Here is an 11,263-nt window from a genome sequence, read left to right as displayed (position 1 = left end):
ATGACACTTTAGCTATTGAAAAGAGCCTTAACTCCGAGATTTATCAACTTCGTTTGTTACCTCTTCAAAACCATCAGGCTCTAGATTATGTTTTAGCATCTTGCGGGGGGGGGTATGTGCTCTAATTGGGAACAAATGTTGTACTTATATCCCAGAAAATTCCCAAGATATTAACAAACACATTTTGTCAGCCGAACAGGCTTTTGAGCAGTGGAAAGGTCAGGAACGTGACCCCACTGTCTTTGATTCTCTCTGGAGCTGGTTGCCCAACCTCGGAGGCCTAGGAACGGGCATCCTTCACCTCCTGGTCACCGGTGTTGTGTTGTGTTTAATTACCCTCCTCTTATTTGTGTGCTGTAATGCCCTCCTGTGCAAAGTCTGTGTATCCCCCTCCCCGAGCGCTTCACTATACCCCTGCATTGAAGATCCCAATCCCCAAACACTCAATCGCTTTTTATCTTCAGAATATGAGAAAACTCAGCCAAAACTTTGTTGAGTATTCTCAAAGGGGGGAGTTGTTGGTGTCACTGGGCATAACCCTAGGTAACTCAGGGGATGGAAGACCACAAGTGTCGATGAAGCCCCTCTGCTCTAGGCCTGGGCGAGCCAGGGCCCCCCCGCCCAACCTTTGTAACCCTTTCTTTGGCGCCTGTAATCTCCTGTCCTTCTGGAAAACAGGCAAGCTAAAACTGTTATCTGTGGAATGCAAGGGCACCGCTCGGAGAGAGAAGGGAGGAGGGAAAGGGGAGGAAGAGGGAGACCAACTAGTGGAAAACCACTAAAGAAAATTGACCAGGGTATAAAAATACACTGTTGCAGGGCTAGGCGCGCGGGATTTGAGACTATACAGTCTCCCTGTGCCTTTTACTTGAGCTCAAATAACCTCTGTCTGCTTCTCCCCCCAGTGTGGTTATTGGCGTGACGCACACCGGGCAACAAACCCAAACTATTGCCTCCCTCGGGCACTTTGTGCTGGTAACAAGTGGTTCCCAACATTTTTTTCCCCTGCCCCTCTGCTGGGAGCAGAGTGCAGTGCCAGTTGCCCAGGGGCAGGGCCGAGGGTCCTCACAGCACACAGTGCAGCTCGTCTTTTCTGTGTGGTGCCGCCGGCATTGCCCCCGTGACCTGGGGTTGGGAACAACTGAGTTAAATTGAGGCTGCCCTAAGATACCAGAGTGAGCTCTTTTCCATGCTCTTATTAGACAAGTCCTTCCCAGGCCCCATGAGTCTCAAACTCACCCCTCAGGTGCTAGGTGGGCCCTCCTGGCCATCTGTGCTCCAGTGCAATAATAGCTTTAAGCGCTAATTCCATGGTCTCTGACCTCTCCTACAGTCATGCCCATACTTTTTAGGTGTTACCAGTTGTCACTTAGATGAGCAGTTTGCCCCCTAGGCAATACTTGGCCACTACAGGCCTTTACACCCTTGTTGGGGCTTTGGCCTGCTCAGCCTCTGCCCCTTTTCTCTCACTGGTCCCCTTAGCCTAGCCCCAGAGTGCCAGACCTGGCTTCTGGGTCCCATTCCCTGTCTTGTCCAACCGAGCTCTATTTACACCCTTCTTGGGCTGCAGGTCCTAGGCTCTGGTCCTTGCCCCTCTCAGGCTATGGTTTCATCCTTCTTCAGCTGGTGGGCCCCTGGTCCTGGTTCTCACCCCTCTTGGGCTGTGGTCAAGTCTTTTTCATCTCAGACTTGCTATTGCCCCTCTTAGGATTTTGCTCTGACCCTCTCAGCCTCAGGCTCTGACTGTACTGAGCCTTACCCCTGGCAGGGCTAAAAGTCACAACCGACCTCCTGCTGCCCCAGGAGCCCCTTTCAGTCCATTAGTGCAACTAAACCAAATAGTAAGCCCCCTGGCTGCAACACAAACCTTCCCATCTGGGCAAAAAAATACTATGAAAGGAAAAGGTTTATGAAAAACCCTCTCCCCCCGCCATCAGAGCAGCACTCACTCTGGGAGCAACCTCCACCCTGGGCTTCCATTGCTCCTGCCCTTGACCCAGCTAAAATCGGGGGGTTGGGGGGGTCACATCTCCCCCCCCATGGCTCCCTGGTGCTGTGCCTCTGAAGGAGTCGCTGGGCTGTGATGACTCGGAGCAGGGTGGGACAGGCACAGGGGTCCCAGGGCTCCATTCTCTCCAGCCCAGCAATGCAGCTGAGGCTGGCCTCACTCCGGCCCCTGTCTCTGGCCTCGTGGCTGCCTATTCCCTTCAGTCATCTCATCCAGCAGCAGTGTTTCCATCCACCTTGGGAGCTCTCTGCTCTATCTTCCCTTTTAAAGTAATAGGGAGCCCCTTACTCCCTGTTATGCTCCCCAATCAAAACGTAAGAGTGATTGTTACTTGTACATTTTCTATCTACAATCAGTTTTGCCAAGTGAGATTATCTAAACATGTTTGTTGAGATGGGGCAAAAACTAGCTAAGCAAATTCAGTCAATGAAGATAAGAGCAAGAACTCTGTGTGCACACACATACAGGCATCCATGTGTACACGCACGTGTGCATACATTTTAAGTAGAATGAGTCAAATTCTGCACAACACAATAGATTTACCAGAATTTGGTCCAGTAGCTGCAATATTACAATTAACATCCCTCTCCTATTTGTAATATTACAGCTATTGTAATATTAATGGGCCCAGACTTTTCCATCAGCTCCATTAAAGCCGTGCCTTTTTGGAGATTCCTTGTATGTTGGTGCAAGGCATCATTGCATTTCTGAAAACAACTGCCATGAAGTTATGCCTTGAAGGGGCAGGAAGTAAGTTGAGGTCAAAGGATCCCAGCAAGATAGGCATCCAAGTATTTCTTGAAAATGTCCAGAGTAGGTGCTTGCACCACTTCTGGGGGGATTCTAGTCCAAGCTCTGGGAACATGGACAGTAAAGAAATTTTTTCTTATGTCTAGTCTAAAATGATCTTTCTGGAGTTTGTGACCATTAGACCTCGTCTTCCCTTGGGGTGCCCTGGTGAACAGACATTCTCCCAGTTCCTGATGCACACCTCTTATATACGTATAGGCAACCACCAAATCCCACCCTGAGCCTAAGCTTCTCCAGGATGAAAAGACCCATGGCTCTCAGCCTCTCCTCATAAGGCCTATTGTCTTGTCCTCTAATCATGTGCGTTGTTCTCCTCTGGACTCTCTCAAGCTTCTCCACATCTTTTCTAAAGTGTGGAGCCCAGAACTGGATGCAGTATTTCAGCTGCAGCCTCACTAGAGATGAGTAAAGTGGGAGGATGACTTCCTGGGTCTTGCTTGAGATGCATCAGTAGATGCAAGCCAGAGTTTTGTTTGCTTTGCCAGCTGCAGCATCGCACTGGTGGCTCATGTTCATTTTGTGGTCAATCATGACCGCCATCTCTGGCCCCAGGTCACTCTTGGACCCCTTTCCTTGATCCCTTCTCAGATAGCCTAGCAACAGCCATTGCCATCCCAGGCTGCATGCCCCTTGACTCCCTCAGGCCCATTGAGAACTCCAGGCTCTCCTGGCTCTGGAAGTCTCTGATGTGGTCTATTTCACCCTTCAGCCCCTTCTGGGCCCTGGCCCTGCACAGGCCAGAGATTCTCAGGGTCATCCCTCTGGCTGTCAGCCCTCTTGTCTCTGTAGGTCCATCCTCTCAGGTCCATAGATCACTCCTCTCTCCTGGGCTCACCCAGAGCCTTCCATAGGTCTTCCTATGCAACTCCTTCCTTCTCTGGGCTCCTCTGGACCCCTCAATAGGCCCCCGTACTCTGCCCCACTTACTGGGTTCACCCAGGCCCTTCACTAGGTCTCCCAAACACTTGGTCTCTCTCCCAGGACTCACCTGGCCTTTCACTAAGCCCCAACCACTCAGGCTTCTCAGGGCTCTGGACCCCATACTGGATTCTCAGGAATACCCTCCATCCTTTTAGTTCCAACCAAACCTCCAAATGTCATTCTCCTTGCTAGCATTTAGGAGAAGCAGCCTTCCTGCTAAGCAGTCTTCCTTCACCAGCTCCCAAGATGTTACTGCCAGCCCTGGTCTAGGGTCTGGGCTTACATCCTGTCTAAACCCAGCTCTTTTCAAATCACGTGACTTCCTTGATCAAGTCTAGCTTAACTGCTGGCCTCTGGGTCAGCTGACTCCACAATTAGCTCTGACCCCCACCTGCTGGTGGCTTCAAGTGGCAGGCACATGAAATGTCCTGCCACAGAGGCCACTTGGCCATCTTGCAGCATACTGTGCAGCAGTCCTAGGGCTCCTTAATGTGATGGCTGGTAGACAAAAGCAATCAAGGGCTGGACCCCTCTGCTAGGCGATAGTATGCAGTGGCATAAAAGCTCTTCTTTTGGCCAGTTAAGCTGCCTTTTCTGATTATTACAGCCAATTTATAAACAACTATATTAATGGCTGTCTTATAGGAATAACTCCTTGTAGTATCTTCTAAAATACTTAAGATATAGAGAAAGGTAAGAGAAGAAGCAAGTGAGTTTGTGAAGCTGTTCTGTTCTGTTTGCATTGTTTTACTACACCCAACACCCTGATGCATGACTGCCTGCCCATAAAACAGCAATATGTGTGAACCTTCAAATATTAAACTGTTTTCCAGTGAAGGTCTATGGAACGGCAGTAGTTTGTAGAACTCTCTAGTGTTCTGCAGAATACATCATTTGAGAGCAGAAGAGTGGAAGATGCAGGGCCTTAGGGAGGAAGTGGTCTATGGGAGGCTGCTTCACTTACTTACATAACGGAGTGAGAAATGAAAAATGTGACAATCACTCTCTTAAGCAATAAACCAATCACCTTGGTGACTGCTACTTAAATGTCATGCTTTGTCAAGTCTATAACTAATATCTGCCTACTTTGTGAGCAGGTCATCTTCAGCTCTAGCTGATGAATACACCTGCAGTAGTCACATCTATTTCATATTTAAAGTACTTGAAATGACTTCGAAGAGGTTACAAAAGTTGAAGTTGTTTCTGCTGAGCTGTCATGAAATGCCAACACTAAATCTTCTACATCAGTGGCTGTAAACTTCCTAAAGTCACAGAACCCTTTCATATTACTTCTTCTGCTGCAGAACCCCTACCCATGTCCACAGAGCCAGGCAACCCATCCTGGTCATGGCAACGCATCACCTCCAGACCCACTCCACCCCTATCCCCAGTTTCTTTGTGAAACCTCTGATGACCTATTGTGGAATCCCAGGGTTCCATGAAACAGTTTGAAAACCAGTGTCTTACATCCATGCTCTGTCATCAGTGGTTGAACTATGGGACACAACTAGACTCCCCCTATCTTGGGGAGTAAATACATATCTGCTACTTGTCACTATCACTACTTTCTTTCGCTAGTGGAATATTGTCTTCTAACTTGGGTGAGTTCTCTTTACGTTGTAGGGGCCCTGTAGGAAAGCAGGACTTTGGCATGTTATCCCAGGTCATTGTTTCCCCATCCCTGCTCATTATCCACCTCCAAGTTTATAACTGCAAGCAGTCACTGTGAACAGTTTGTAAAGCCTGGCCATGTCTACATGAGACACTACTGCACAGTTGTTTCTGCACATTTTTTTAGTACTTGTATAAACAAGTACTAAATGAATATGCAGTAACCTGAGTTACTGCACACTAGTGCTGACGAATGCCTTTTTTGTGACGCTACTGCATAATAACATAATACTACTGTGCAGTAGGCCTGTGTGAATAGGGAAGTATTCTATATGAATTCAGCTGATTTGGAGGACAGTGATTTGATTTTGATCACTGTCCCAAATTGGCTTCGGAAGACTTGATGCTGATTTGGAGATTTGGCCATAGGCTACCATGGGGAATCACTGAACTACCTATAACTTTGTCATTTTGGGGGCAGATTTGGATGAAAACAGCAGGGTTGGTAGCCTCTTCTGAGGGCACAAGGCCTACCAAATTTCAAGGAGACTGAGGTGCAGTTTCCTAGAAACCCTTGCAGCTAACTGCTGAAAGCAAAACTCATGACGTATGACTTTGTTCGTGTGTGTGTTAAGGTGCAGAGGGATGACATTGCAGGCATGGTAGCCCCTGTTCTTACCCTCACAACTCCACTGCAACCAGTAAGTCACAGAACTCTCAAAGATCTTACAGGTCTGGGCTTTCTCCAGTCAGGATTGTGCAGTGGCTGGAGGTTATCAGGTGCCTCCTGCTCCTACCTGCCTTTCACCAGGAAATTTTGTGGTCCTGGCATTTCCTGGGCTGCCATGCCACTGGCAGTCCCACCCAGGCCTCCCTACCCTATCAGGGTGCAGTTTTAGGTCATGCCCAGGATGATGTGGGGCCTCCACCTCCCCATATAGCCTCAGCCCTTATACCTCCAAGTTCTTCCTGGCACAGAAGCTCAGCAGGGAGATGTTTTTCTTCCTCTACTGGCTGGTGAAAAACTAAACTGCTGCCTTCAGCTCTGAGAGTGGGGCATTACATGGCTGCGCTGTCCTTCCACATACATTGCCCCTCATGCAGGCATGAGGGAGGCCTGCCAGGTTTCGGGCAGAGTGGTGCATGGGTTTCTGTGAAACTGCACTTCAAACTGCTGAAAGCAAAACTTGTGGCACTTGTGTGGGTTAAGCGGTGTAGGTTGTAGCTGTGTTGGTTGAAGGACATAGCCCAGACAGGATCTTTGGGTCAATTTGATATCTTTTATTAGATCAATGGAACAGTTGGAGAAATTCTTCTTTGCAAGCTTTCAGGTTTAAAAACCCTTTGTTAGGCTGAGGAAGCATCTAGTTGCTCTGTGTGTGTGTGTGTGTGTGTGTGTGTGTGTGCGCGCGTGCACACACATGCATGCTCTTCCTGGATGGAAGGAATAGTAAAGAAGCCAGAGGCTGGCATGCAATGCAGGCAAGAAAACCAGTCAGTGAAAATGGAAATGGAGAAGTCAGGGGGTGAGAGGGTTAGGCGGGGGAGGGGGATGCGGCTGGTAAAAGTGGAGTCCCTGCTACATGGGGAGTCAGATGTCAGGAAGGTCCAATGTCATAAATCCAATGTCTATGTAGCAGGCTTGCCTTTTGGAGCTTGGGTTGAGTCCCAGGCTTTAAATCTTGCTGTTTTGATTGGTGGAGCTCATCCCCCAATCAGGAGGCAGCAAGAGGAGTAAAGTCATGCCCCTTTCCTGAGGAGAGGGGGTGAAGAGTTCCACCTCCCACCATGGACCTGATTGAAGACTTCAACACTCAGGTCTGGAAGACTTTAGGGGCAGAGCCCTGGAGCATATAAAAGAAGCTGCATGCCCAGCATGAAGGGACCACATCCAAGAGAGAGAAGAGAGAAGAGCAGGGCTTAGAAGAGCTGAGGAGAGTTGCTAAGCAGGGCAAAGCAGTAGCCCAGAAGTGCCCCTGAAGACTTCCATCAGCGGGGAACGGCAAATAGCTCCAGCAGCCAGGCTCTTGGTGTGCAGCATGGCACATGGCATCCAGCTGCATGAGGCGGTTCAGGTTTGCAACCTCTGGTGAGCAGCCAGAGACACAGTGCACAGGATGGTGCACAGAGTAGGACCTTTAGAGCACTTGGGCGGCTCAGGTCCTCAACCCCTGGAACCGGGCTGGGTGCAGGAGGCGCTGCGTCCAGGAGTGGACTGAGCCTTGTGCTACACAAGGTAGCCCAGGCCTCTGACCCATAGCAAAAGGTTGAGTCCAGAGAGCCAGATGGTAATCAGGCTACTGAGCCAGCTGACAGGGCCAAGCCAGAGGCCACAGAAGCCCTGCATAGTGGAGCCCTGTTCCAGGGGACAGCAACCCCCCACCCCACCAAAGCCCACTGCAGGCAAGAGAGCAGCCTGGTGCAGAGGATGAGGACCATGTTCCAGGCCTGGGAGCCATGAGTTGCAGGGAAAAGAGGATTCCTACAGGGGAGGAGAGTCCCCTCTCTGGTGAGTTAAGGGCTCCTGAAAGGGGAGGACCCACTGAGAGGGCCCTCCTAAAGTTACCAGCTTCTTTGTAGGACTTGGGAAAAGCCTGAGGTCATTGAGGTTTCCCCTCAGGATTTAGTTTATCTTTGGGGTTTATCTGTTTCAGATCAGATACTTACCTGTGACTTACCTGTATCTGGAGCACTGGTATAAGGTTTTATGTCATTTACTCAGATGGTATTGTTTATGTTACTGGTTTAGATATCTTATAAACATATATATATACACTTTGTACATATGTTTATATCCATGTTCCTATCCCTTGTGATAAGTTAATGTAAATAAATGTGTATATAGTTAAGTCCCCTGACTGTCCTGGCCTGGTTCTATAGGGATAGAGGGAACTGAGCGGTCTGCAGTTCCCACCCCAAAGCACACCTGCCAGCTAACAATCCCCTTCAATTGGAGAAGGGGAGTATATACCCAAGTTACCTGGGCTACATCTATATTGAGTCCATGAGTTTCTGTACCTAGGAGGTTGATGAAGTGAAGTTCATAGGCCCATAGGTGAAAAGTGGTTTGTAAATTCAAACAAGCACCTAACCACACTAACCTCATCACCGGAAGCCAACTTCCTACGCCCAAAACTCACTGAATGGATCCAGACCATACCAAGAAAAGACATGCAAAAACTGCCAACATATCTCCAGTACCCCCACAAACTGTACACCAGAATCTATCAAAGATGAGAATACTCAATTACCTATGGGGGCACATTTCTCACAAAAAACCCACTCTGTCTCCAGTCTCTCAGTCCTGATCCTCAAAGGGAATTTACAAACCACTTTACACTTTACAACCCAAGAGGAAATAAGAGGTTTCTGGGGAAAGAATAAGTTGAAAAAATGGATTGGATAGGCCTAAGTAGAGGGATTCTAGTTTACTAAACTCTATCCAATCCTTTCTAAGAACAGAAACTAGCAGGAGACTGACTACTAGGAAGCCAAGCCAGTCCACTACCTTTCAGACACTGTTGGTTGGGCAGAAACCACTCACAAACGGGACAGAAAGGCTGCAGACAGAGGCTTATAGGCTGTTTCTACATCCCTCCCCTAGAGCACTGTGATTGGAAGGGGACTTGTGGAAAGATCACAGTCACTGGCCAGCTACAGATGTCAATCTTCCCCGCTCCCCCTTCCTCTTCTCAGTTTCTTTTCCCCTTAAAGACTGCCTTCCGAATCTCAATCTTTTTCCAGATTGATTTGGAGGTGTTTAGGTGTTTTTTCTCCTTTTTTTAATTCGGATTCAGTGATTCAGTGAATCAGGCTGAATCTTCTCCAAATTGAATAGGTAACTCAAGCTTCACACACCACTACTGTGCAGTAGCATTGTGTCACAGTTTTTGCAACACGATGCTACTGCAAGGGAGGGCTGTGCAAAACAAGTGTTTTGTTTCGACCAATGTTTCGCCCATAGTATATAATGGGGAAGTTCAAAACAGTCTATAACTTTGTTCTTTCTGGCCTGATTTCAATGAAACTTGCAGGAATAGTAGCCCGTTCTGAGGGTACAATGCCTACCAAGTTTCAAGGAGATAGATGCAGGGGGGTTGGGGAAACTGCACCCCAAAGTCTTGAAAGCAAAATGCCTGTCACTTGTATGTGTTAAGTGGGGCCAAAGTTCTAGGCCTGCTAGCCCACAAAGCCTTCCAAGTTTCAAGGACATAGGTGCAGGGGGTTCAGGGAACCTGTACCTTAAGGTGCGGACAAGCAAAACTTGTGACATAGGTGACAGTCTGTGTGTTAAGGTGCCGCAGGCCTGCTAGGCCCTGCTTTGGCCACGAAGCCAGCCAGCTCTCAAGGAGATAGGTGCAGAGAGACTCTGGGTTCTGGGGTCCTGCACCTCTGGCTGTTGATAGGCAAAACTTGTGACATGGGTGGGTGACACTGTGTGTGTGTTCAGGAGTGCCCTTTGTTGCATTGGGTCCTCTGCACAACATGGCAGTGTGCCCCAGTGAGGTCTCCTCCTCCCCTACAGCCTCATCTCAGTCCACCACTATAAATGACAGTGGGTAAAAATAATGTAGGTGACTCAGCAGTCAGCACCAGGAGCATCTAAGGTAGCCAAATACAACTGTCACAGAGCCTTTCTTGTTATAAAGGAACTGACAGCAAGATGTAGAGATGTTGTGTTAGATATATGTTACTCATGGTGTGTGTGATGGCTTATCTTGTGTTTTTATGTTTATATGTTTATTATGAAAAAAATGGAATAGTTACAGAAATATATCTTAGGAAGCTTTCAGGTTGAAAAACCCTTTGTCAGACTGAGGAAGTACCTGCAGTTGGTGTGTCTCCTGGTCCTGGATGGAAGGAATAGTAAAGAAGCCAGAGGCTGGCCTGGCATGCAATGCAGGCAAGAAAGCCAGTCTGTGAAAATGGAAATGGAGGTGTCAGGGTGGCTAGAGGAGGTTTAAGAGGAGGCTGGATGAGCACCTTGCTGGGGTCGTTTGACCCCAGTACTCCTTTTTGCCATGGCAGGGGGTCAGACTTGACGATCTGCTCAGGTCCCTTCTGACCCTACAAACTATGAAACTATGAAACTAGGGGGTGAGGGACAGGCTGGCGGGGGGGGAGGAAGGGGGATGTAGCAGCACAGGCAAAAGTGCAGAGGTACTGGGGAGTCAGATGTCTGGCAGGTTGCAGTGTGTCAGAATTCCGTTGTATATATTGAGTCCATGAGTCTTTACTATTCCTTCCATCCAGGACCAGGAGACACACCAATTGCAGGTACTTCCTCATCCTGACAAAGCATTTTTCAATGCAAAAGCTGGCATCCCAGGCAGCTAAGCTGAGCTCACCTGGAGCCTCCCAACTCCACTGCAACAAGAAAGCCTAAGGCCTGTCAAAGACATGACAGGTCTGGGTTTGCTCCAGCAAGGACTGTTTGTGTGTGCACATTACCTGAAGGTTATGGCACTTCCTACCCACCTTTCACCAGGGAATCATTGGTCTTGGCATTCACAGGGCTGCCACACTGCCAGCAGTTTTACCAGGCCTCCCTACCCTGGCAGGGTGCAGTTTCACTGGTTATGCCCAGGACCTGGAGCCTCCTCCTTCCCCATAGCTGCAGCCCATATCTCAAATTCATCCTTGCAGGGGACATGTTCTTCGCCTGCTGATTGGTGATGCAGTGAGTGACCCCTCCAGCTGAGAGTGGGGCATTACCTGGTTTTTAAAAAAATGAAAAAAGGAAACAGGTGTGGATGGAGTGAGGAGTGTGGCATTCAGTTCATCTGCACCTGGAGTTTGGGGAACCCCAGCAGCAGGAGGTTCACCTTCAGGAACACCAGCTGTTCCACCAAACCAGCCTCCAAGCAGGTGTAATGGGGTGTTACAACATCCCCAGTGATGCTGAACACCCTC

The sequence above is a fragment of the Crocodylus siamensis genome, chromosome 2 (genome assembly GCF_052110815.1).
Source record: "Crocodylus siamensis isolate JL-2025a chromosome 2, ASM5211081v1, whole genome shotgun sequence".
In the NCBI taxonomy this organism is placed as follows: domain Eukaryota; kingdom Metazoa; phylum Chordata; order Crocodylia; family Crocodylidae; genus Crocodylus; species Crocodylus siamensis.
The sequence above is the reverse complement of the archived record's forward strand: the minus strand, read 5'-3'. Positions refer to the sequence as shown.